Source organism: Leptosomus discolor, chromosome 1 (assembly GCF_034619465.1).
Source record: "Leptosomus discolor isolate bLepDis1 chromosome 1, bLepDis1.hap2, whole genome shotgun sequence".
Lineage (NCBI taxonomy): Eukaryota > Metazoa > Chordata > Aves > Leptosomiformes > Leptosomidae > Leptosomus > Leptosomus discolor.
In genome coordinates this window covers 31,074,383-31,097,569 of record NC_141391.1, presented here as the reverse complement: position 1 = coordinate 31,097,569, position 23,187 = coordinate 31,074,383, and the positions used below count along the sequence as shown (strand labels likewise).

Genomic DNA, 23,187 nt, shown 5'->3' with positions numbered 1-23,187 from the left:
TTAGACAGACTCATTTATTTAACAACAGCTAGGATAGACTCACTTCTGGCATCAAAACCTGTCTATTTCTAAGTCTTAGAATAACAAATCTCTTCATATCTGGCTGGGTGGCATGGTTCTTTTGAACTAGATTTTTAATCAGTTGTACCTAAGCAAGGCTCTGGGCAAAACCATTCTAGTCTGCTGCAAAGGAGAGTCGGTAGTAGCACTTCACAGGGTTTTGGCATTGTTTCTTAATGTAAGGTATGTCAGACAAAATTCAGAAACATGCAAAAATGGGTCTCACTTATTTTATTTCAAGTTTTCTTGATAAGTTTCTTCTGTGAAACACTTGTCACCTTGATTTTGAGGTGAAATCAAGCAGTTTCACTTCAATAGGCTATAACCACAAAAAACCTTTTTGACTGGTTTTGAAATTCATACTTAGCTGTAAAGCATAGTGCATTTTCCACTTCTAAGTCAGCAAGAAATGAAAATGTGAGCTTGGCAGAGTCTCTTGAGTGTCTAACTTAACTTGTACCTTAGCATAAAGTTGCCTTACCTGGCTTTCCTCACAAAAGCAGTCGTCACATGTGGTTAAATTTTGTTTCTGTGTTCTATTATTGTGAAAGGGGAGTTTTCCTGAAAGAGTCCCCAGATTCTGCATTGGGCTGTGGGAACTCTGAGCTCACTTTTCCTGCTCCAGCTTTGTTTGCACGGCAAAACAGTGTGGGGCAGGCTCAGTTACCGGAATGAAAATCCCCGAAGTACAGAAATTTGACATCACATGTCAAAACCTCAAGCAATAATTCATGTTTAGAGAGAAAAACTAACGGAAATGAGTATATCGCTCTTATTCATTAGTACTTGATTTTCTGTTTGGGCAAAAGTGTGGGTACACAGCAACAGGGTGGGGTGGGGGTGTCTGACCAGGGGCACTGTCCATTTTACCATGGTAAACGTGCTTTAGAGCAATCACAAAGGGTGCATCCTTAGCCTTCAGTTTGCCTGTCAGGGCCCCTGCCTTGCTGTCGCTTCTGTTATGAAAGTGGGCACTACTCGGAGCTGTATTTTAGGGGCTTGGATATATAATTCTGTTGTCTTTGGGATTTTCTGTTGCCCCTGCACCTTTTGGTGCAGAACAGTACATGCATCTTACACTAATTGAAGAAATAAGTGGTATTTCTGTGCTTCCAGAAATGGCATTCATCTGGAGGGTTTCTCCCCCTGCAGAAGAAAGTTTCAAAACCTCAAGTTGACAGCTTTTTACTTTGTGTCGTGTTTAAGTGAGTAGATGTATGACTGAGTGGGCAGTCTGACTCGTTTTAGTGTAAAAGTGTAAATGTCAAAGGGGAATTGCATACCCCTTTTCTTAAATTAGATGTGCCTGATTGTTATCAAGCACTTTTGTTAATTTGTGTGAGCTTTTCTGGGCTGGAGAACCTGTGTTAGTGCATCTCGAGCTGCGGGAGTCGAGAGCAGCCTCTCTTCTGGCCAGCCTGTAGCGTGAGCGGGGAGGAAACTTCATCGTGTACTTTCCTTGCGTTGGATCGCATTTCAAGATGTTGGGCTCTGTGTCATCAGATTTAAAAAAGCCTTCAGTAAGCCCCAATGCTTTAAAAAAAATGTAAAAAATGTTTATCAGTTGTTATGGAGGAAGAATTGACGTTGTTATGACCTTGTTTATGCTCCTTCACCGTGGGCAAATTTTCCTTTGGGTTGGGAAGGGGGGGTAGGCAGGAGGAAGCAGCTGCAGGGAGGGCCCTGTATGCTGAGGGTTTTTCTTTTTCTCCAAAGGAAACGATGCTGCCGCTGCAGGGAGATGCATATGTAAGTCTGTCTGCCTTTCTGCATGAGAGCCAGGACTGAGTTAGGACCTGTCATTTGTTACTAGTGCTAGATGAGCAAAGACTGCGTTGCCATTAACAGGCTTCCTGTGGCTCTTGAAGAGGCATCAAAGGCAGAGTGAGGGTGGGCTCCTTAAAGCTAAGAGCTGGTGAGATGCTTGAAATTGTCTCTCACTTCAGCACGGAACAGATTTCACGTACTCCTTCAGTCGGTTACCACTTAACTCTTCTTATATGACTTTAGATACCTGAGTTTAGATATCTAGGACTCTTTACACCCCTGAGCAGTCTTGGATTTGTGTGGCAAACCTATTCCAGCATTGAACAGCAGATCAGAAGGAAAAGTCCTTATAACCCTAGCAGTGTGCTAGTAGAGTGGCTGTAGGACACTGCCACCAGCAGCTGCTGCTTCCTCCTGCTCCTAGGTGCCATTGAGCTGGATACTTGCTCTCATTTCAGACACAGGGGCAGGACCCCTTAAATTCTGAAGTCCAAATTCAGTGATAAAGAAATATTTCACTGAAATAAAACAAGTACTGCAAGGCTTTCCAAGCCTTCGGAGTCGTTTTGGTCAGTGTTGCCTGTTCCTCTGGTGTTACCTTAGTCTTCAGTGCTGGAATCAAACAGAAATTGCAGAAGGTGAAATGAATTTTGAACTTGTCTTGTGCACTGCGTTTAGTGTGGTGCTAATGATACTACTAAAACCTCTTTCTTGCTTTAGAGGAAAAAACCAACTTCAACATTAATAAATTCTTAATTAATAATGTTGTAATAAATTCTTACAGTGCTTCCAAAGCCAGAGTATGCACTGTTAAATGGAGGCTGTCAGGTGCACAGAACGCTGTATGTAACTGTATTATTCTATAACTGATGCTACTGCTTTTAGAAGCACAACTGTATCATGGTATGGGCATTTGTTCTCACTTCGGGTAGGCCAGCTTATGCAAGAGAACTTATGCTATCTGTTGCAGTGAAGACAAACACTGGCAGGACAGGCAAAGTGTTTTCTTTGTCCTAAGTGTTGTTATTTATCCAATCATTTTCATGGGTTTTAGCATTTTTAGTCTATTTACTGGAGTTTCCCTTTGAGCATGCGTGTGTACAGGAAGGAATTTCTTATGATTGAGATGTAGGGCTGGGAGCCAGGAAGTCTGTTTCTGGTCATGCCACGGATTTTCTGTTCCAGTCCCAGCAGAAGTTTTCTTTGACTTTGTGCTTTAGCTTCCCTCTGTGTAAGAGCTCGTTCACTTCCTCACTGGGATGCGAGGCCATCTTAATTGTTAAATATATTTAAATATATCAGCAATAATTTGAAGTCCTTGGATGGAGAACCCTTTATTAAATATGATATTGAGATAATTACCGTGGCTAGTGAATGCAATAAAAATGTAGGAAGATTAAAATTTTCTATTTTTAGATTAGATTCCTGACCAGCAAAAGGATCTACTAAGAGCCTTCACTTGATTCAGCTCCATAAGTCTACGGGGAAGTAGGTCCAGAGAAAGCAGGGCTGGGAACTTTGAGCTTGTCAGTTACCTTTCAGGAGCCGCCTGCTCAGACACCCATAAGTCGCTGTCAGACTGCTTCTGGTCAGTGGCTTACTGCCGCATGAAAATGCAGTGGTGGTGTCCACCTACGGAGATAGTGTTGAAGTAGTTACTGCACTGAAAATTCCCTTTTTTCCCCCCTTAAAAATTTTCCAGTGTAGTAGGCAGGTCTTTAAATGTGTCTTGTAAGAGTTATGGTGAACAGACTTTTTATCTAGCCGGACTAATCCTGCATGACTGTTGCACAGAGAGTTAAAAGACTCCTCCATAGCAGGAAACTTTATGCGAATGAAACTATACATACAAATTACAAGTAAAAGTTAAAGAAAACTGTAAATATTTTCTGCTGAAAGTTTGACCTTCTAGAACCAGTTTTACTGATTAGTTTTGTTTTACTATGTTCTAATACCTAGCTGCCAAAAATCTTTGAAATATTAAAAAAAAAAAAAGACAGGAGAAGCTATTTAGGCTGTGAGTCTATGAGGTTCTACAAGTTAAAATAATTTCTCTATATGTGTAATTGCTTAAAAAGGGAAAAGGAAGCTCAGAACAAAATGAGAGTTGTTAATTCCTGTGCATTTGAAATGCTTCTCTATTCTCTTTAGAATTGATTAAATTTCCTTTATAAGAAACACAACTGCTTCTCTCCTGGTTGCAGAAAGAGAATTTCACTTCTTTTGTATAAATTCAGGCTGAAATTTCTTGTTTCATTTTGATTTTGTGTAAAAGTTTTTTGGAGCAGGATTTTGGGAAAAGCTTCCCATGCACAGGGATGGAGAAGAGTGCAGAACCGTGCCTGGGAGTTTGTCATACAAGTTCTGAAGATACTTCTGGAATATTTTGTTTCAGAAAATATTGTATGTGCCCTCCGCTTACATTTTAGAGCTTGTTCTTGCCATTGCTTGGTTTGTTGACCACAATAGTTGAGACAGAGATTGAAAATCTGATATTAATTTTTTAAAGCACAGTACTGCAAATTTTAAAGCAATTTTTGTGATAGCAATAGTGTAAATGTGCAGTGTCTAATGGTAGAAAAAATTTTGATATCTCAAAGGTCCAGTTAATCCTAATAAACACATTAGGCTTACCTGGAATTATGTAAACACTGTCATGGAATATACAGATTGGTTGTTCGCATTGTAAATACACCTGAGCAGTTACAGCAGTGTTTTAGGCCACTAACCGATGACTGATAAATACTTACATGAAGGTTCTTGAGTTGCATTTTTTGTGTAACTCATGGAACGTCCCAGCAGCGGTTCTTGCTTACGTTCTCAAATGTTTCGATGTGCAAAGTAAATTTTTCTGCGAACGCGATTATAAAGATATCCAGAGGGAGCAGGCCACAATTGCGTAAGATAATATCAACATGTCCATTTGTTATCTGATATATTTAAAATTGTGGCCCCCTACCTCCCTCTAATATATGGAGCAAGAGCAGTTAAGAAATGCCACACCTGCTTACACCTCCCTGCAACCTCAACTTCAAATTCTTCATTTTCTGTAGTTATGAACATTGTGAGAGTGTGTGTGTGTATTAGGGGTTGCTGATTTAAGCCTCTGACCCTTTCACTCCAAGGGAGAAATTACTTTGCATGAAGAACAGAATCACTGTTTCCATTGCATCTTTGGAGTAATTTAATGAGCCCATTTGAGGAAGCTCTTGAAAGATGAGCAAAAATGGTTCTGCTGCTGTGTAGTGCAGTATTTCTCGAAGGCCCTACGGTATATGTAGTAGACATTGTACAGATGTTCGTTAGGGACAGTGACATGGAGAGCTGGCAGTTTATGAGAGGTATCCAGATACATCCTGAAGTGATGTTGGAAGTTGCACTTTATAGATTAATTCAGGAAAACTTTATGTATACTGCAGTGTATTCTCTGATGAAGAGGCAGCATGGCATCATGCATTAGAAGTGTATGTTAGACATCAGATGATTATGACATATAAGTAAGTCTAATTGTTCTTACAGTAGGCTAGCAGAGGTTAGATAACATGCAATCTTTTCAAGCTTTGATCTGTGGTTTAAAAGGGATGGGCTGAAAAGCAAAGTGAAGGATCATGAAGATGAAAAGCTTGAAAAATGGACATTGGCATTGTTCAGAGGGAAGGAAAATGGGAAAAGGATTAGTAAACAATCCTAGCAACATGATTTCAATGGATAGGAATAGGATGAAAGGAATTTCTAAAATGTCAGGTCGGAAGAGAGATGCCTAAATTAGAACAAAATACCTGAGTTCCTGAACTCTCATTTGCATTTTTTTTAACTTTAAAAAAACATGTGTTTATTCAATCACTCTACAAACATGATTGAAATAATGTTAGTATTTTGAAATTCCTTTCCACCTTATAGGGTGGAAATAAGTTAAATGGCTTTCCCTAACACTGTGGCAAATCCTGGCTCTACTCAATCTTGTACTTTCTAAATCATAGGATCAGAAATTAAAAGTTTAACTGGAGTTGGCAGAAATTTGCCAAACATTCCATGACTAAAAATTCTTGTTCAAAATACTTTGCAAGTGCAAAATGGAGAGGGAAGGAAAAAATAGTTAGCTGCTATAGGAAGCAAATACTAGGAATGATAGGAAGAGAATGGAAGAAGCTTCATGAATGTTTTTGGAAACTATTCTGAACATATAGGATGAAATGAATCAGGGGAAGAGAACTTGTAGAAAGACATTTGTAATTTGTTTAGTTCTAAGGCAATTTATTTTTATTTTTCAGACCTTTAGTTTAAGTTTTTGCCCAACATGTATTCTCTGGCCAGGATGGAGGCAGGCTGGTTCCATGTCAGGATTACTGGTGTTCATCCACGTAGTTCTTGAGGATGTATTTCACTTTCATGCCAAATTGCTTGCAACCACCACATCAAGTGCTTGCAGTCTCTTGCAGTTTTGGCCGGATAGAGGCCTCTGACTTTGTACGAGAGGATTTTAACCTCTACTTGTTGGAGATGGCACAAAGCCCGCAGTCGCATTCCTATTTTTTTATAAAGGGCTGCTAAGATGATGAGGGGACTGGAGCATCTCTCCTATGAGGAAAGGCTGAGAGTCCTGAGGCTCTTTAGCCTGGAGAAGACTGAGAGGGGACCTTACCAACACATAAATATCTAAAGGGTGGGAGTCAAGAGGATGGGGCCAGGGTCTTTTCAGTGGTACCCAGTGACGGGACAAAGGGCAATGGGCACAAACTGGGGCACAGGAAGTTCTGCCTCAACGTAAGGAAAAACTTTACATTAAGGGTGACAGAGCACTGCAACAGGCTGCGCAGAGAGGTTGTGGAGTTTCCTTCCCTGAAGATATTCAAAACCCGCCTGGACACGATCTTGTGTGACCTGTTCTAGGCTAACCTGCTTTAGCAGGGGGGTTGGACTGGATGAGCTCCAGAGGTCCCTTCCAACCCCTACCATTCTGTGATTCTGTGTTTTTGAAGATATTGAAAGGAATTACTATAGTCATTCAGTAAGATTTATGTGAATTCGTATAGTTAAAAAAACCCAAAACCTATGGTATTAATTTGGTTTCTTTCACAAAACTGGAATGTAAGAAGTTAGGGGAAAAAAAAGTTTTGTAAGAGCAGTTCAAGCTGGTGAACTAATTAGTATAGATAAATACTGACATGAAAATGCTTGTCAGGGGAGAATGGCTGCCAAAACACAGAACTTGGACTTGATTAATGTGAAGAACTATTACTTTCTAAATGTGTAAGTCAGCAAATAACCTCTTTAAATTCTGCATCATAAGAGCACTTAAATGATTAGTTAGCATATTATTAGTATTGGTAAACAGCAATTACAAATACTTCAGCTGATTTCCCCCCCACAACTGCTCTTTCCTTCTAGCCCATAACCTGAAGTTTTATGAAACAAATTCAGTACTTTATGAACTTTTAAATTATATTGTTGACCACATGTAACAGTTGTGTTTTCCTTGTGGTGATCAGGTAATACCTAGAAAGTAAGAAAGGAAATGTCAAAACTTTGGAGGAGGAATGAAGGACATGCTTCTAACATGGTATTTTAAAACTTTCTGCTGAAATCTTGGAAGGAGTGGAGTGAGGCTCTCCAATGCAAAAGACGTAGTGTTCATTAGAAAAGGAAAAGCCATTTTTCCATCAGCTAAGCTTCTACAGAGGTCTGAAGATTGGTCAAAAGAACAGTTGTCACAAATGAACCATTTTCACTTGAATCTGTGTTAATAATCTTCCTGGAAGGGGTAAGGTGTTTGTCTGGGAGGTGTCAGGTTGACCATAGCAGGAGAGGGGAGGCTGGAACCCACGTCTCGCACTATGAGCAAGTGCTGTCGTTATGAGGGATTTCTCATCCTTTGCGGTAAGAGAGCAAGTCCTCTGAAACAAGATGTTTAGCCTCAGAAGAAGGCACTACACTGAGAACAGAAGCTTTCCCCTGCAGTTCCCAGTGAGCCGGCCATGCAGTAGGGTTTGGCTCTTCCAGATACTTCCAGGGGTGGTGTTAGAGTGAGATCCAGGTAGCGGTGTGCGGCATGCGCTGTCCTGCACCCCCCCTTACTCACATTTCTCTGTTTTCTCAAACTTTCTCCACTGCTCTCTCTGGTGGTTTAGTGGTTTCAGTGGTACAGATGGATGCAAGTCCTTCAAATCTGAGGTAGAAGGAGTAATATTGAAAGTCATTAGCTCTTAAGTTTCAATAGTTATTAGTTACATCAACTTTGAAAGAAAAAAAGAAAGTGTTGGTTGATACGGGGGCAGGGGATAAGAGTAAGCAGATTAGGTACCCATTATTTAGGAAAGACCACAAAGGTCCTGCATCTGCTTACAAATATTACCTTAACTATCTGTACTTCTTGAATTCACTGGGTTCTAATATGGTTTTTGTGATTGACTTAAACAGTTGTTAAAGCGTTATGGCAGAATGTTCAACTTGGAGGCTTTCAAATCTTTTTTGTTTTGCCTCTTGACCAGACATTAACTTAGTGTTGGCTGTGTGAGGTTTAAAAGCCTCTGCTAAGCTCAAGAGTGAGATCTGTGCTTCTAGTCTACTACCCCATAATTTATTTTTGTGTCAGTGGTTTGAATTAGTGCTATTTATAACGTAATAAAGAAGACCCATGTATGCCTGATTAATTTTTCCACAAAGGAGGATAAAAATGAGCAGTAATACAGACATACTGTGCATAGTCATGCTTTCCTATTTTAGATGAATAGGGCTGATAAAGGATGATGGCAAATATCTGATCCAGATTCAACTGAAGATACTGTAAGTTTTCTTACTGACTTCAGGGTGGGGGATGCTTTGGGCCAGCTGTCTTCAGTATTGGCACTGGTTTCCATTTTCCCTGTCATATTACAGTCTAAAGACTCATGTTAACCAATATAGAGAGTTAGGTTGCAGACAAATGTGAAACAGGTACCTCATGTCGCCTGCAGTTAAAACAGACAGAATAGAGAGTCAGGTAGCAGAGAGAAAAAATCGGGTTCTTTGAGATTGTCATTAGTGGCTCTAACTTCAGAAATGCCTTAATTCGCAGCCTCTTATTTCATTGGAAGTGAATGGTAAAACCTGTCTTGTTTTTGCTATGGCTTACTCATTGGTTTGTATGCTTCAGAATAGCTGTAGGGGAATGCCCACTGAATGACAAGTGAGGAACGTGTTAGATACTTAAGTTTGAGAAAAAAAAAAAATCTACATAGCAAAACTCCTACTGATGGATTGTTGCATCTGAGTTGAGGTGCCTTGTATGAGCTTTTCTTAAACAGGGATGTTTATATGTAAGGCTTCTGTCTGCTGTTTTGCTGTACTTGTTGAGTGCACATTGGACTGTAATACTTTACATATTTGCTTTGATTTCTTTGCGAGTTTTGTATCGGTCGATTTGTAGTGAAGTCAGTAGAGCTGCCCGTAACAAATACCACACTAACCAAAAGAACAAATGGGCAGAATTTTCTCTACAGTGAAAGTGAAGGCAGCAGAGTAAAATTTTATCCAAAACAAAGAAACTCCTTTAAATTTGACAGCTATTTCCATGTGTTGTCTATTTTCCTCTGAGATAGCAAAACACTGGAATGTATAGGTGCATAGAACAACTTAAACGTATATACCCAAGTCAGTGTGAAAATGGTCTGTTTCTTTACCGGAAGCACTGTGTTAAAACTTCAAGGTCAACTTGTGTCCTTGAGTCCTCTTTTTATTTCTGAATTTTCTGAGGCAGGCAGGTTTTCCTTGTTAAAATGCAATAGAAATCTGTGGTAGCTATTTAATTTCATAGGAATTTTAGTTCTTTTAAGATAGTCCTTTCAGAGCTCACCTCTATAGTAAAGTTGATAAAACTGATTTTTTTTTTTTTTTTTTTTTTTTTTTAAAATGAACTCTTTGTTTCTGTCCCCCAGGCTGCTTAAAAATTATTTTCAGTTTCTGGTGGGCAGGAGAAAGCTGTTTGGAGATCTGTAAAACTGGGATTGGAAACTGTTTATTTAATCTGTCTGACCACGCCATGCATCTGCACTGTTCTTCCTGCGCAGACCTGACAATTAAAATGTGCTTTTAGTTGCTTTTGCCATAGTTATGCTAGCTGTGCTCAAGGCCGTAGGGGTAGCTGAAATCTTCGTGCCTGCAAGTGGTAGTATGTATGGCATGTCTGTACGGTTCGAGCATGCTAAGCTTCAGTATTGCACCATGTGCTGATGGCAGGAAATGATCAAAGTAGGAGGTATGTGAAAGGTAGGTTTAGGAGAAATGGATAAGCTGCAGTTCAGGTTTGTTTTTCTAGTGCAAATAATAGGAGAAGCTGTAAAATTCAACAGACTTCAAATTGCATCATTCTGTACATAATGTGCGACCTTTACACACTGGAGTTTGAGAGCTAAAGGGAGACATTTTGAGGGGCTTCTGTAAGCCTGGTGGTTTAAAACTCCTTGGAGGGAGAGGAAAGCTTCCAAGTCATCCCAACCTTCCTGCGTTTGCTTAAGCCACAGAAAGTAAACTGTATCAAGTTGGACATGGTTGTATGCAACTTCAGTAAAACACAGTTCAAATATTTCAATTAAATCATGCACAATGGTAGTTCACTGCCTGGTCAAGTTTTAAAATTAGTATGATGCCTTTTAAAACACTGATCAGTGAGCTTCTATTTTGAAATTGGTGAAAGAGGTACCACAACCTGATTGTAGTACTAGGAGAAAGAGTTTGAAATGCTTTTTGTTGGAAAACATACTAGCAAAATGTAAGGTTTCTGTGGGAATACGTTTCGGTGAAATGTCTTCCAAAAAGGCCAACTTAAAAAACAGAATAAAATAAAACAAAACCAACCAACAAGCAAAAAAAAAACCCAGACACTTTAGATGCTAATTCAGTTTTTCTTAAATTTCAGGAAGTAAAACTAGGAGCAAAAGACTTCAGTTTTCTCAAAATAGGATGTAAAACATCGTGTTTTCATCAGAAACATTAAAATTTTGTTTTTGCTCAGTTTACAAACGACCGAGAGTTTCTCACAATAAAAATTCAGAGAACTTGAATAGAAAAGCACTTGGTTACTGAAGGATTTCACGTTTTTCTTGTGGAAACAGAAGGATATTTGTAATTTAATGGGATCAAGGGAAACATTGGTTTTGATCATTTGGTGATTTAATGTACCTTGTCAGCTAAATCAGTTTTACTGCTTTGTTGATAGGTGCTCTTCATGTATTGCCTAATGTCACTGTTTTATTACTGCAGGGAGAGTCACGTACCTTCTGTTCTGTATGTGTTGCAGTTTTTAGTTATATGGCAATAGAAATACAACCGAAAGATAAGTGGTCAAGGAGCAAGTGTTGCACAGAGGAAGGAGACAGCAGAGGCTGTGCAAATTTCTTCATTTTCATAAGCACATCTGCTCCTCATACTCAGGGGTATCTGAGCACCAAAAAAAATCCCCAAACATCAGAAGCATTCTCAAAATTTTGACAGTCTTTTAGGAAATGTTTCTTTTCTTTTCAAATTTTGTCATTTGAAAAGGAGGGTTGGCTACCTCATCATCTTTCTGAAGACCCAAGACCCACACACACGTGTCTCAGCCGGGCAACCTTGCTTTTAAGTCCCCAGTTGTGTGCGTGCTTCTTGGCCAGCGTGGCTTTTGTTAGGGCCGCCTTCTGAGCTAGCTGGTTGCCCTCATGGGTCTTGCAAGGGGCCTTCAAACCCAGTTCTGGCTTCAGGTTCCAAAATGGGTGGGCAAAGGGGCTGCAGATGGGAAGACTGGATGCTGAGTAAGGGTCTTTCAGTGCGTATATGCGTAGCCCAAGGCCTTCCCATAGGGAGGGAGGTTTTTGCATCGGTGCTATTTGAATGTGGTGGGGATCTGGTGTGTGGTCTTTCAGAAAAAAACCCTACATTATCTTTGTCTTTTTGTAACTGTTGATTTTAAAACTTGAAGAAGATTAGCATTGCTTTCCTAGATCCCTGTGAAGTCATCCAAATAGAAGTGCGCCAAGTTTTAAGTGCAAATGGGTGGTGTTTCCTTGGGTTAGACCAGCAGGATCTTCTAACTCACTTTTGTTCTTCAGCACTCAGGCACTTTTGTCCACAAACACGTTTTCTCTGGAGTCACTTACCTTTGTGCCCTACTGTTGTAGTTTATGTAATTCAGACAGCTAAGGAAAAAACCGCCACGTCGATCTAATTTTTAATGACCTTGAAGGAAGTTTTAGTTTGCAACAAAAATTTTATGGTACTGCCACCCAACTGTACTGCAGCTCCCTATGTATTTGTTATTTGTTAGTCAAATAATTCAGGATGACAGTGTGCTGTAATTTCCAACCATTCTTTCTACTGTCCCCCAGACTGGTGAGGTGAATTACAGTAGCTCATTTTATATGAAGTAGTGACCAGCAGTTGTCCTCTATGACATCCAGTAATCAGACATTGTGTATTAGGCCGTTGTATTTACATAGAATAGCATTTAGGCTTGACCTTAGTGTGAACTGGAAACAAAGTGTTTTAAAGCACTATAAATTAGTAATTTCCTGCATCACTTTGCTCTAAATACCTGAGGGGGAAATGTTCTGCCTTCCAGAGTGTTTTTCCAGAGCCTGAGCTACCTTTCATTGATCAGTCTTCCAAAAACATTTTTGTGTGTGGCCATGAGAAAAGGCACTCAATATCATGTCTTAAATTATTTTCTGAAAAATAATACTGCCCTAGTTTGGGGAGATGTTAGCTCAAGCTTCTTGCAGATGTTGTTGAGGTCCAAGTGACCATAACTGTAGCTGTAGTTTAACACATAGACACACTTACTCAGAACTTGTATAAATGGTTTCGATTTTTTTGCCCCTTTTTAGTGTTTTTGCCCTTCTTTGCTAACTCAGCAACATCTTTTGGTGTTAGAAAAAAATTAAAGCAGATATATTTCATTGTATTAAGTTTAGTCTTTTTAAGGATACTAGAGTTAACTTCATGGATACTCCACATGTTTTAGTGTAAGATACTTCTAACTCCCATCATTTACTAAGGGATACTCGTGTTTGACAGTATTAGTTACGTTTTTTCTGTCTCAGATCTACAAAAAGCTAATGCTGACATGCTAATTTTAGAATTGTTTCTGGTATAGTTATACAACTCTACAGTTTGTAGTTAAGGAAGTCAACTGACGCAGTGAAATTGCCCTCAAGAAGAGTGGGAAGGAGTGAAGTGATAACCAGAAAGAAGCTGAGGCGCTAAGAAGGTCAGAACGTTTTTTAGTAGAAAGCACTGTAATATCTGCCTCAGAACTAGCTGCACAACTTTGAGACAAAACAGTAGGAAAAACACTTAGTAAATGTTAAAATACTAGACTTGTAAAATAACTGAAAAGTAAGTATGAAATAGGTGTAACTTCAAAAAATACAGATACCACAGTCTTCCAAGTTTTTGTTTCAGATCTGTTCAGACAAGTTATTAAAAAGTTTGGGATGTTTTGAGTGATTTTTATGCTGTTCTGTATCGCACTGTCAAAATCCAATTACTTATTTTCAGATTGGGAAGAATGTATTTTTAATGAAGACTAAATAATAGCCCAAAACTCTTTTTAATCGCCACTTGTTAATCTGATTTCCAGTGCACTACTCCTTACCTCTATTACACTGTATTTTGTCTGCTTGTTAAATAACTGCTTGTGAGGCAGAAATGTTTAACTGGAGACATCTTGTTAAATTCTATCAGCTGAATGCTCAGAAGCTCTGCATATGCTTCTGCTTTGAAAGCATAACACGATGACTGCCAGGTTTTGTCTGCCTTGAGCAAACACTAGATATAGACCGAGGTAACTGAGCTTGAGATACTCCATAATGGTAGTCATAGAAGTATTGGTTCAAATTAAGATCAAAACTCTTCTTAAGGGATGGGTTTATGCCCCAAATATTGTTAAACTGCTAGTTTTGTTACAATTTTAGTTTTTTCTTTCTTCTGTGTCATGTGCAACTTTTTTCAGATTGGAATATTTTAAAAGTGGTTGATAAATCCATTGCATAAAACAGTTTTCATGCTCATGTTGCCATATTTTGTAATGAAACCTGGCATACTGGTTTTGGAACTCCAATTTCTTTGTCCTATTTTTCTTTTTTAGATTATATGAAGCACATTGCAAGGTATTTATAGTCCTGTTTGCTTTTAAATACCAGAGCAGTCTACTCTTAATGTTTTCAGGACATGTACTGTCCCCTAATATTAATTTTTCTAGCAAATTGATCTTTTCTGCACATGCAGCTCATCCACATCCTCTGCAGATTATCTGTTGTATCCTTTTTTGTTCCATTTGTAATTTGTTGACTCCTTGGTTATGTTGGTAAAAGATACCGTCCTGCTGTCGTGGTTTGAGCCTACCCAACTGGCTCCAAAAGCACCACACAGCCACTCGCTCACCCCTACCCTGTCCCCTGAGGGATGAGGAAGAGAAAGTGCAACCAAAAAGGCTTGAGGGTTGAGACAAAGGACAGGGATGGCTCACTCACCAGTTATGGTCACGGGCAAAAGACAGACTCAATGTGGGGATAACAACAGACATTTAATACAAAACAACCACCACCATCAAGAATGAGAGATGCAACCAGGTCTTAAATACAACACACCTTTGCCCCCACCCCTCCGGTCTTCCCGGGCTCAGCTCTGCTCCCTCTTCCCCCCCAGCAGCGCAGGGGGCAGGGAATGGGGGTTACAGTCCATCCGGCACAAGATGTCTCTGCTTCTCTTTCCTCCTCAGGGAGAGGGGCCCTCGCAGCCCTCCCCTGCCCCACCGCGGGGTCCCTCTCACGGCAGACAGCCCTCCACCCACTGCTCCAAGGGGAGTCCTTCCCGCGGGGCCGCAGCTCCCCAGAACCGCCCCAGCGCGGGTCCCTCCCGGGGCTGCCGCCCTCCCACCGACGGGCGGCTCCAGCGCGGGCTGCCTCGGAGTCACGGCTGCTTCGGGCCCGGTCCCTGCTCCTCCGGCCCGGGGTCCTCCGCGGGCTGCGGGGCAACCTCTGGGCCACCGCTGGGCTCCAGGGGCTGCAGGGGCTCAGCCGCCACCCCACCATGGGCCGCAGGGGACCCTCTGCTCCGGCACAGCTCCACCTCTCCTTCCTCACTGACCTGGGTGTCTGCAGGGCTGTCTCTCTCCCATCCTCCTTCTATCTCCAGCTCACCAACACAGACAGACAAAACAAACACAGACCACCAACAGGTTCTTTCACTCTTAAATAGTTATTCACAGAGGCGCCGTTGGTCTGGCCTTGGCCAGAGGCGGGTCCGAAATTGGAGCTGGGGGAGCGTCTCGAAGCCTCTCACAGGAGCCACCTCTGTAGCCCCCTACCCCGCTACCAAAACCCTGCCAGACACCAAACCACCACATCTGCTTTTTCAAAAACTGCTGTCTACAAAGTTTTCCAGCACACTTACCATTTTTAGCTGGATTAAGAGAATTGGTGGTGGTACATTGTACCTAGATTTGTCCAGCTAATGAGAAACTGGAAACAACACAAGACTTGAAACTGAATTACTGGCTTTAGCCGAAAATCTCAGAGACACTTTGTTGTCATGTCTCCACTTGTACTTGGAAAAATAATTCCTGGAACTGCTCTTAATTGTTGTTCTGGGAACCAGGACTGTAAGTCAATTAGAAATGAAACTGCTAGAAACAGTGATGTGGTACTGTGACAATCTGATTGTTACCATAGTAATTACACAAATAAAATCTTGTCACTGAGATAGGCATTTTGTGACCCAGAAGTTCTTCTGAAGAAAGCAAGTGTTTGAGTGCTGTTTTGCTCACAAGTGTAATAATTTTTTGTATATGGAAATAACTATAGAAGTGTTGTTCTTAATACTGTGATGTCAGTTAATGTAATGGTCCTTTAAAGCATCTCTTCTCCACTTCCTCTACTGAAAAAGTCTTCACACTCTGCAGTATTTTCACAGTTTAAGGTTGCTGGTACAATTCTCAACCTCAAGATTTTTGGCAGGACATTTTGTTGCTGACTGATACATTATCATTTCCGACAGTCAAATGGTTCACGTCGGGTGAGTTTTAGTTTATGTATTGTACACAATTTCTTGTGCGGAGACGGGGGGAAAACTGGTGTCAGTTTATCTTTGAGATGTTTGGCTTCCGCCTAAAAATCTTGAGAAGTAAGATTTGTCCAAGAATTAGTCATATCAAAGCCTGGTTACACTGGGGAGCTACGTAATAAACATGCCAATTACTTCAGATACAGATTGTTCTGTAGCACCACTGCCAGTGCAGACCACAGATCCATCTGGAAGAGGCTTATAGCAATTGCTTTGGGGGAAGAAACATGTGGAGGACAAGCCTACAATGCTATTTTCTTGGCTAATGTTCAGCAAAAAATACATAGTAAGGATTATTGTATTCTGTAGTGCTTTGTGGACCTACATGTGCAGTTGTCTTTTGTAGTGGATTTTCCATACTCAAGTTTTGTAGCAGTTAATTCTACAGCTGAGCTCTCGGGCTGTACGATAAAGTAGTTGGGTTGGCTTTCAGTTCTGTTGCCTGATAATTCAGTTTGGTGACTCAGATAATCTATGGGCTACTATCGTGGCATAACGATAACTAATAACTACTACTAATAATGTTTTATTATTTTCCTAATAATTTTTTAAGCTTTGACTTTTTAGCGTTGAGTTGATGTTTTCAGAATTACTCACGCTAACTCTCAACATCTTTTTTTTTTTTTTAAATAATGATAATGTTAGGGCCCTTTTTTAAAAATGTAACGTTAAGGTCATTTCCTGTGTTCGTTATTTTTGCTTTTATGATTATGCAGTATTGTAGCTTTTTGATCATTCAGTCATTGAAAGTCATGAGATCTTTTTGCAGTGAGTTTATTTTTCCTGAAATGGAATAATTTTGTACTTCTAGCAGCCTTCTCTTCCCTGCCCCTGCCACATTTCCCTGTCATTTGTGAATGTTAAACAGCAGCAGTCCCAGAAGAGAGCATGAGACTTCACTGATAACCAATCTCCACTGTGAAAATTGACAATTTATTCATACTTTCAATATCTGTCGTTTATCCAGTAACTGCATTCTCATCTGCCTGATGGCAGCACTTTCTTTAAAAAGCCTTATCTGAAGGAGCCTGTCAGAGCCTCTGATCTAGAGATCTTTGCAGGATCACCCCATTCAAAGATGTGTTGACCACTTTAGAGGAGAAACCTGGGAATTTGTGAGGCACGACTTCCCCTTCTCTGCCCTGGTACTGCCACTGAAAGATGGTGTCTCATCTCATCCTCCAGCTGCTCGTTTCTGTCTCTTCATTTGACAAAACGCAGACACTTGCATTGCCGTAAGGTGAACTGGATAGGGGAGCTGCTCTGAATGTAAAACTAAGGCCTCCCCTGACAAACATGTTCACATAAAACAACAAAAAAACCCTCGCAATTAAATAAAAACAACAGCAAAACCTCAGTTCCCTGGACCAGATCTCCCAACTCCGCTGACACAAGAGGGACTGGAGATGATGGGGAGGAGGGAGGAAGGGCGCAAGTGGATGGAGAAGTTTGGAACTGTGTCTTTTGGTGGACTACTGGCTTGTACTGACTCAGTGTATTTGTGTAGTTAGGGTTTTAATGTGCTGAATATTAACTCCTTAGTTACTCAGCGAGCCTTTTTCTTCTAAAAGCGTTGTAAGTTGTGTGAGTCTTGAGCAGAAAAACTGCTGAAGTGGTCCATGAGCCTACTGCAAGCTGTGTAGTAGCTGTCTTCCCAGGGTCATCCTGGATAGTTTAAATAAAATAATTGAATAAAAATGTAGTTCTGCTTGTAGACTGTCTTTCAAAACTCCTTTCAAAGTGATTTTTAAAAAGTTAGTCTCACAAGCTTGGCAAACAGGAGCAGTCCTGATGGCAATGTTCATTTTTCAATATTCAAGTGGTGATTGGTTTGCGGAGCTACAAAGCAATAACTGTGCCAGTAGTTTCCCTATTTGCAGAGCATTATCATCAGTCTGTGTAATATTTTTGAACATACCAGTAGTATTAGTCACTGTCTTAACACAGAAGGTCCATCATCTTTATGGTTAAAATTTAAAAACTGGAGAAAAAAAATGGAGTTGCTGGAATCCCTGGGTCATCTTTAAATTGTTGCTACTGTTAAGCAGCTATCACCCCAAATATCTCATTGTGCCTGTCAACTGTTTGTCTGGCTGCGATACGCTTCTTTCTTTTTTCATCTGTCACCACACCTTCCTGCAATTTGTGGGGAGGACACGTGTGGTGGGCCCCTCAGAAGTTTGATGGCTGTTTTTACAGAAGTTTGATGGCTGTTTTTACCTGCATCCTTCTCTGTTGCTAGCAAGCATATTTTGATGATGCTCTTGAATCCTGCAGTGAGGTGGCCCCACGGACATTTGCTGAGAGACCCTGTAAAACATAGATAATTGGTTGATATAAAACCATCTGGTGAAGAGCAGTTTTGGGAGCAGGGGGGTTGAAAATTGTGGTATGTATTGATCTGAAATAATTTCTGAATTCTACCAAGACTTTCCAGGTCTCTCCAGAGGCTTTTGAGGAAGACTAGATTATTGCAAAACCGCAAAGAGATTTCCAGCATTATTTAGAGCAACACAAGTTTAAGGTGCATATCCGTGCTTGATGACCTGACTGTCTCTTTCTGACTGAAGAGATTTGAACTCCTTTTTTACTAGGCCTTCAAATAACTTTTGGTAGGAAATCTCTGTTTCTGCCATTAGAGCTGCTTGATTTCGTATTAATGTGTATGTATGTACTCTAGAGACTGCCTAAATCAGTTCCACATTTCCACAATGGGTCCTATGTGCCAGAGCAGAGAGCAGTTACTCCGTTTTTTGGTGAAATAGCTATTTTATTTTATAAGCAACTGGAACATGAGAACTGAACTTGAAAACTCCTAACAGGCTTGAGGCTAGCACACTTGCTTTCAGGTCAGCTGCTCATGTGCTTTGTGTCAAGGACTTCAAATTATCAGAGTTTTCATGATTTGTGTGTGTATCAGCATGTGCTTATCACTTCCTTTCTAGTTTATGACTTTCTAAGCATATTGTGTGAGGAGGAAAAAACCCATCAAAATATTGGTCTCAAATGACCAGAACTAATTAACCATCACTGTTTCTTTTCTGCCTTTTTTTTTTTTTTTTTTTTAACCCTGCACACTATGCATTTAGATAAAAGGAGATCCTCACAAGGCTCAATGACAATATTAATTGATTTTGAATGCTGGAGGTCAGTAAGGTAGGATAGGACTTGCATTAAACATACCTTTTCTCTAAGGAGTTAAAAGCAGTTCTGACAGGATTCTTATATGAATTAAACCGTTAACACTGCAGTGGTTAATGTTTTTCTTTGTATTTTGTAAGAACAAGCCCTAATAGGATCATAATTTATATAACACAATTCTTATGTTTGAAATGAAAATAAAGTCCTTAATCTTACTGCTTTTTTATGTTAAATACTATTTAAATTTAGACTGTGAAGTATATTTTGTTTTGGCAGGCTTGAATTATTTCAGAAATCTGAATACTAATTTTCATGTGAAGCTTCTGAAAATACAATTGCAAGCAAAAGTCAACTAACCTGGTGAGCAATTCTGTTATGGGAAAGAGGAGTGGAAATAGCTCGCACCAATCCAGTCCTTGCACTTCTATTCCAAAGCTGTCAGTTCTAAATTGGCTTTGTTTTGCCTTGCAAAATCACAGCCACCTTTTAGCACATTACGAAGAAGAGCGCTTCTTAACATTATGAGTTGTATTGACTGATTCAGTAATTTGAGGTGGTGTTGATTATAAAACAAAACCCCAAACAAAAAACCCCAAAAATAACCCCAAGGGAGCTTGGCATTGAGATATACACATAGTTTAGCGGTGAACACTGAATTAAAATTTATTGTGGACAAATAACTAAAACCTGAAAATCTATTAGGAAATTATTATAAAGAATAAAAACATAAAGCAAAAGAAAACAAAGACAAAAGCCGTTTTTAAAATACTGTGAACTGCTAATTAGCGCTGCTGAGAGTAAAGCTGCTCAGGGACTTCCTCTGTAGTCAGTGGACTCCACCCAAACCCCAGGGTAGCTGTTCTCCATATTTAAGGATTTAGGTCTTTTGTTTGATCTTTTCATGGAAACCAAAGTCCAGTTAAACGTGTGGTTGGGACAGAGCTGATGTAAAGACCAGGAAGCTGGGAAGCACCTGTGTGTCCTGTAGTTTCACCATAGCCAAATAAAGGTTAGCCAACAAGAAATTCTGCCTGTTTTGTCCATAAAAGGAGCTTTCAGGTTGGGAAGAATCACCGCAGATGCTTGCGATGGGGGTGTTGCTGCAGGGAAGCATCCTGCGGAGGCTCACTGTTACAAAGTCCCGCTTAATTCACGGAGTTTAGCGTTGCAGAGTTTATAGCTAGCCCTGGGTATGGTGAGAGGGGACTGAGTCAGGTTTCAGTCTTATTCTTCATTCTGATGCCAGTGGCCATCTGACCCTGAGAAATGTTAGGCCTTAATTGCTTTCTCTCTTTTCGCACTAATAAAATGGAGGCTTCTCTAGCCATCTCAAGGGTGTCTCAAATGAAAAGCAGCATTTCACTTAATTAGTAAAATTTATTCTGTGCCTGCATCTAGTAACATTAATCACTTACTGACCATTAAATTAAAGCAAAAACTGCAAAACTCCGTTCATGTGAAAGGAATGCATTGGAGGTGGTGACCTGGTGACCTGAACTGCTGCTTAAAAGCTTTAAAAAGCAATATAAATTTTGTAAAAGATAGCGTGAATAGTGTTGCTTTAGAAACAAGTTACTGATAAACGTTTCTGTTCGATAAAGCTGGACCTGGGAGTTAAAGTTCTTTTGTGACTATTACTTAGAGGACTGCTAATTGTCTGGTTAATGGTATTATACTTTGCTCATTTGAGCGAGAGGTAGATTGTTGAATACCAAATAGTGGGACTGGAACTGAACAAAGTTTGCCCTGATAGGCTTGAAAACTCTCTGCAAACTGCAGAATGCACTTCAGATTCACTAAATAGAAGTCTCATTTATATTTATTTATGTTAGGTTGTAATTAAACCCGTCAGTTTTGCAGGGTGGAGGGTAGACATATTTGAGAAACCTCATTTCTGCATATTTCTACGTTATGGCGTACTTGTTTTTCTTGTGAGGCACCAGTCTCCTCAGTGTAGCCCCTATTTCTCCAACGACGTGGCTGTGCATTTGGAAGGTCCCAGTAAGAGTGGTGGGGGTCCCTGGGGAAAGAGCACAGAGGGCTTCATCTAAAATTCTCTCAGCTGTAAGGCTGAAATCGCGATTGGCAGAACTCCCACCTTAAATTTCACCAGGTCTGAAAACTAGATAACCTTTTTCTCGCTCATGCAGCCTCAGCGCTCACAAAAAGTCTGCAGTCAGGGTGGGCAGCATGACCACGGTTTGCCCAAGGGCACGTGTTGAATCGTGCTTTCTCCCATCCCACCATCGCTGATGCTGTCTGGTCAGCGCTGCTGGGGGCCGGCTGGGTGATAACACCCCGGTTATCTTGCCACAGTTTGAACCACAATGTCAATTAGCCTTTGTGGGAGCTTTCAAAAGAGATGCATTGGATCACTGAAGTCTTTGCTACTCGGTCTCTGTAAGTAGGTGTTTCTACTGTAGTTCATCTGACTGATGGGAAGCAGGAGTAGGTTTCATAAATGCCTGTAGGGTAAAGTTTCACATGCCAGTCAGTCGATGGAACAGGTTGTTGTCAGTAAAGGCAGGACATCTCATACTCTCCATTTTCGGCTCTTTCCTGCTTTGCTCCCAACCTTCGTGGTGTCGCTGCCCTGGCTTTTCTTAGTGCTTGTTCTGGCTTTGCTTATGATTCTCTGCAGAGCTGGCTTAAATCTGGTTTTGCTTTTTCTGTTAACTTTCTGCTTGTTTAGTGCATCAAATTGACTTTACAGAGTTTGACTGATCTTCAAGGCTGGAAAGTAGAAGGGAAGGAGTGGAAATGATGCAAAAGTGGGCAGGTCCCTTCCATACGTAACAAGCTGCTGTGTCCCCTCACCTTATCTAGTGAAATCACGCTCTGTGTACTGAAAATTGGAGCAGGGTTGAGAGAGGACCTGGAACTGCTGGTCTCAAGTGCTACCTTCAAAAGTAGTAACTTTTGCTTCTTGACCTTTCCCCTTTATCAACCCCTTTTCCTTTTACTGATGCTTCGTTAAAAATCAATACTTTCACAGGCATTAATAGCTAAAATGTGAAACAAATTAAGTGGGATTCGCACTTAGTCAAGGAATTAAGAGATGTTTAAGCAAGGAATTAGTGATTGCTCTGGGAAAGAAACTTGGATTCTTCAGAGCATAGTGAACTATAGAGTAGACATAAGAAAGAAGTTCTTCACCCTGAGGCTGGCGAGACAGTGGCACAGGTTGCCCAGAGAAGCTGTGGCTGCCCCCTCCCTGGCAGTGTTCAAGGCCAGGTTGGATGGGGCTTTGAGCAACCTGGTCTGGTGGAAGGTGTCCCTGCCCATGGCAGGGGGGTTGGAACTGGGTGATCTTTGAAGTCCCTTCCAACCCAAACCATTCTGTGCTTCTATGAAACACTGAGGGAATAATAAAAAGGAAGAGGCCAAGTGGCCAGAAGAATGAGAAATGGAGAAGGTCATGTCTCTGCATTTCCAGCAAGGGCAGCGCCGCAAGCACTAAGTGAGAAGTGCGTGCGCTCCCAAGTACAGGGAAAGATGATGCAAACCAGCCCAAGAGCTGATCTGGTTGAGAAATGATGGAGAAATAACTATGTGGTTATGAGTCAGTAACTGATGTTTTTCTGTTATGGATGGAACAGCTCCAGTATTGCCAAAACCATAATTTAAAAATTACACAATGTGAAAAATTGTAAATCTCAAGTCACTCTCGTCTTGTTGTTCTGAATTTTTAGTTGATGCACTTCAGAAGAAAAGTGGGTTTTTTAATAAATAAGGCTAGTTTTAATTCTAGTATATCTAGTATAGTTTTACTAGGCCTTTTCTTATTGCCTTAGCCAGGTGATGCAGCTTGCTTTACATGTGTGCTGTGCTCCTGCTTGTTACTGTAGCTGCCGATTTATCATGTGTGCCGTTGTATTTTAATGTTAGTAACATGCATTTGGAGCATGAAACAGACCTTGGGCAATCGGACAATGCATTAAGTACAAAGTATTGAGCTGATTGGTTTGCTGCTATCTTTTGGGGGATCATTTGGAGGAAAATGCTGAATGTCTGGTTTTGCCTATTTCATTCCCGGTCTTATGGACACTGTTTTCTGCCCTGAGAAGGCAGATACTTGCTAATCAGATGTTCTTGTGTTGCATCTGGAGTTCTGATGCTGTGCTGTTGGAAGGCAACATCATGCTC

At 40.6% G+C, this 23,187-nt stretch overlaps 1 protein-coding gene across 1 annotated transcript in view; it reads left to right on the top strand.

Moving 5' to 3' along the window:
- RB1 (RB transcriptional corepressor 1) overlaps positions 1–23,187 on the top strand; it is an 84,220-nt gene that overhangs the window by 51,543 nt on the left and 9,490 nt on the right. The gene's annotated exons all lie outside the window — the stretch shown is intronic.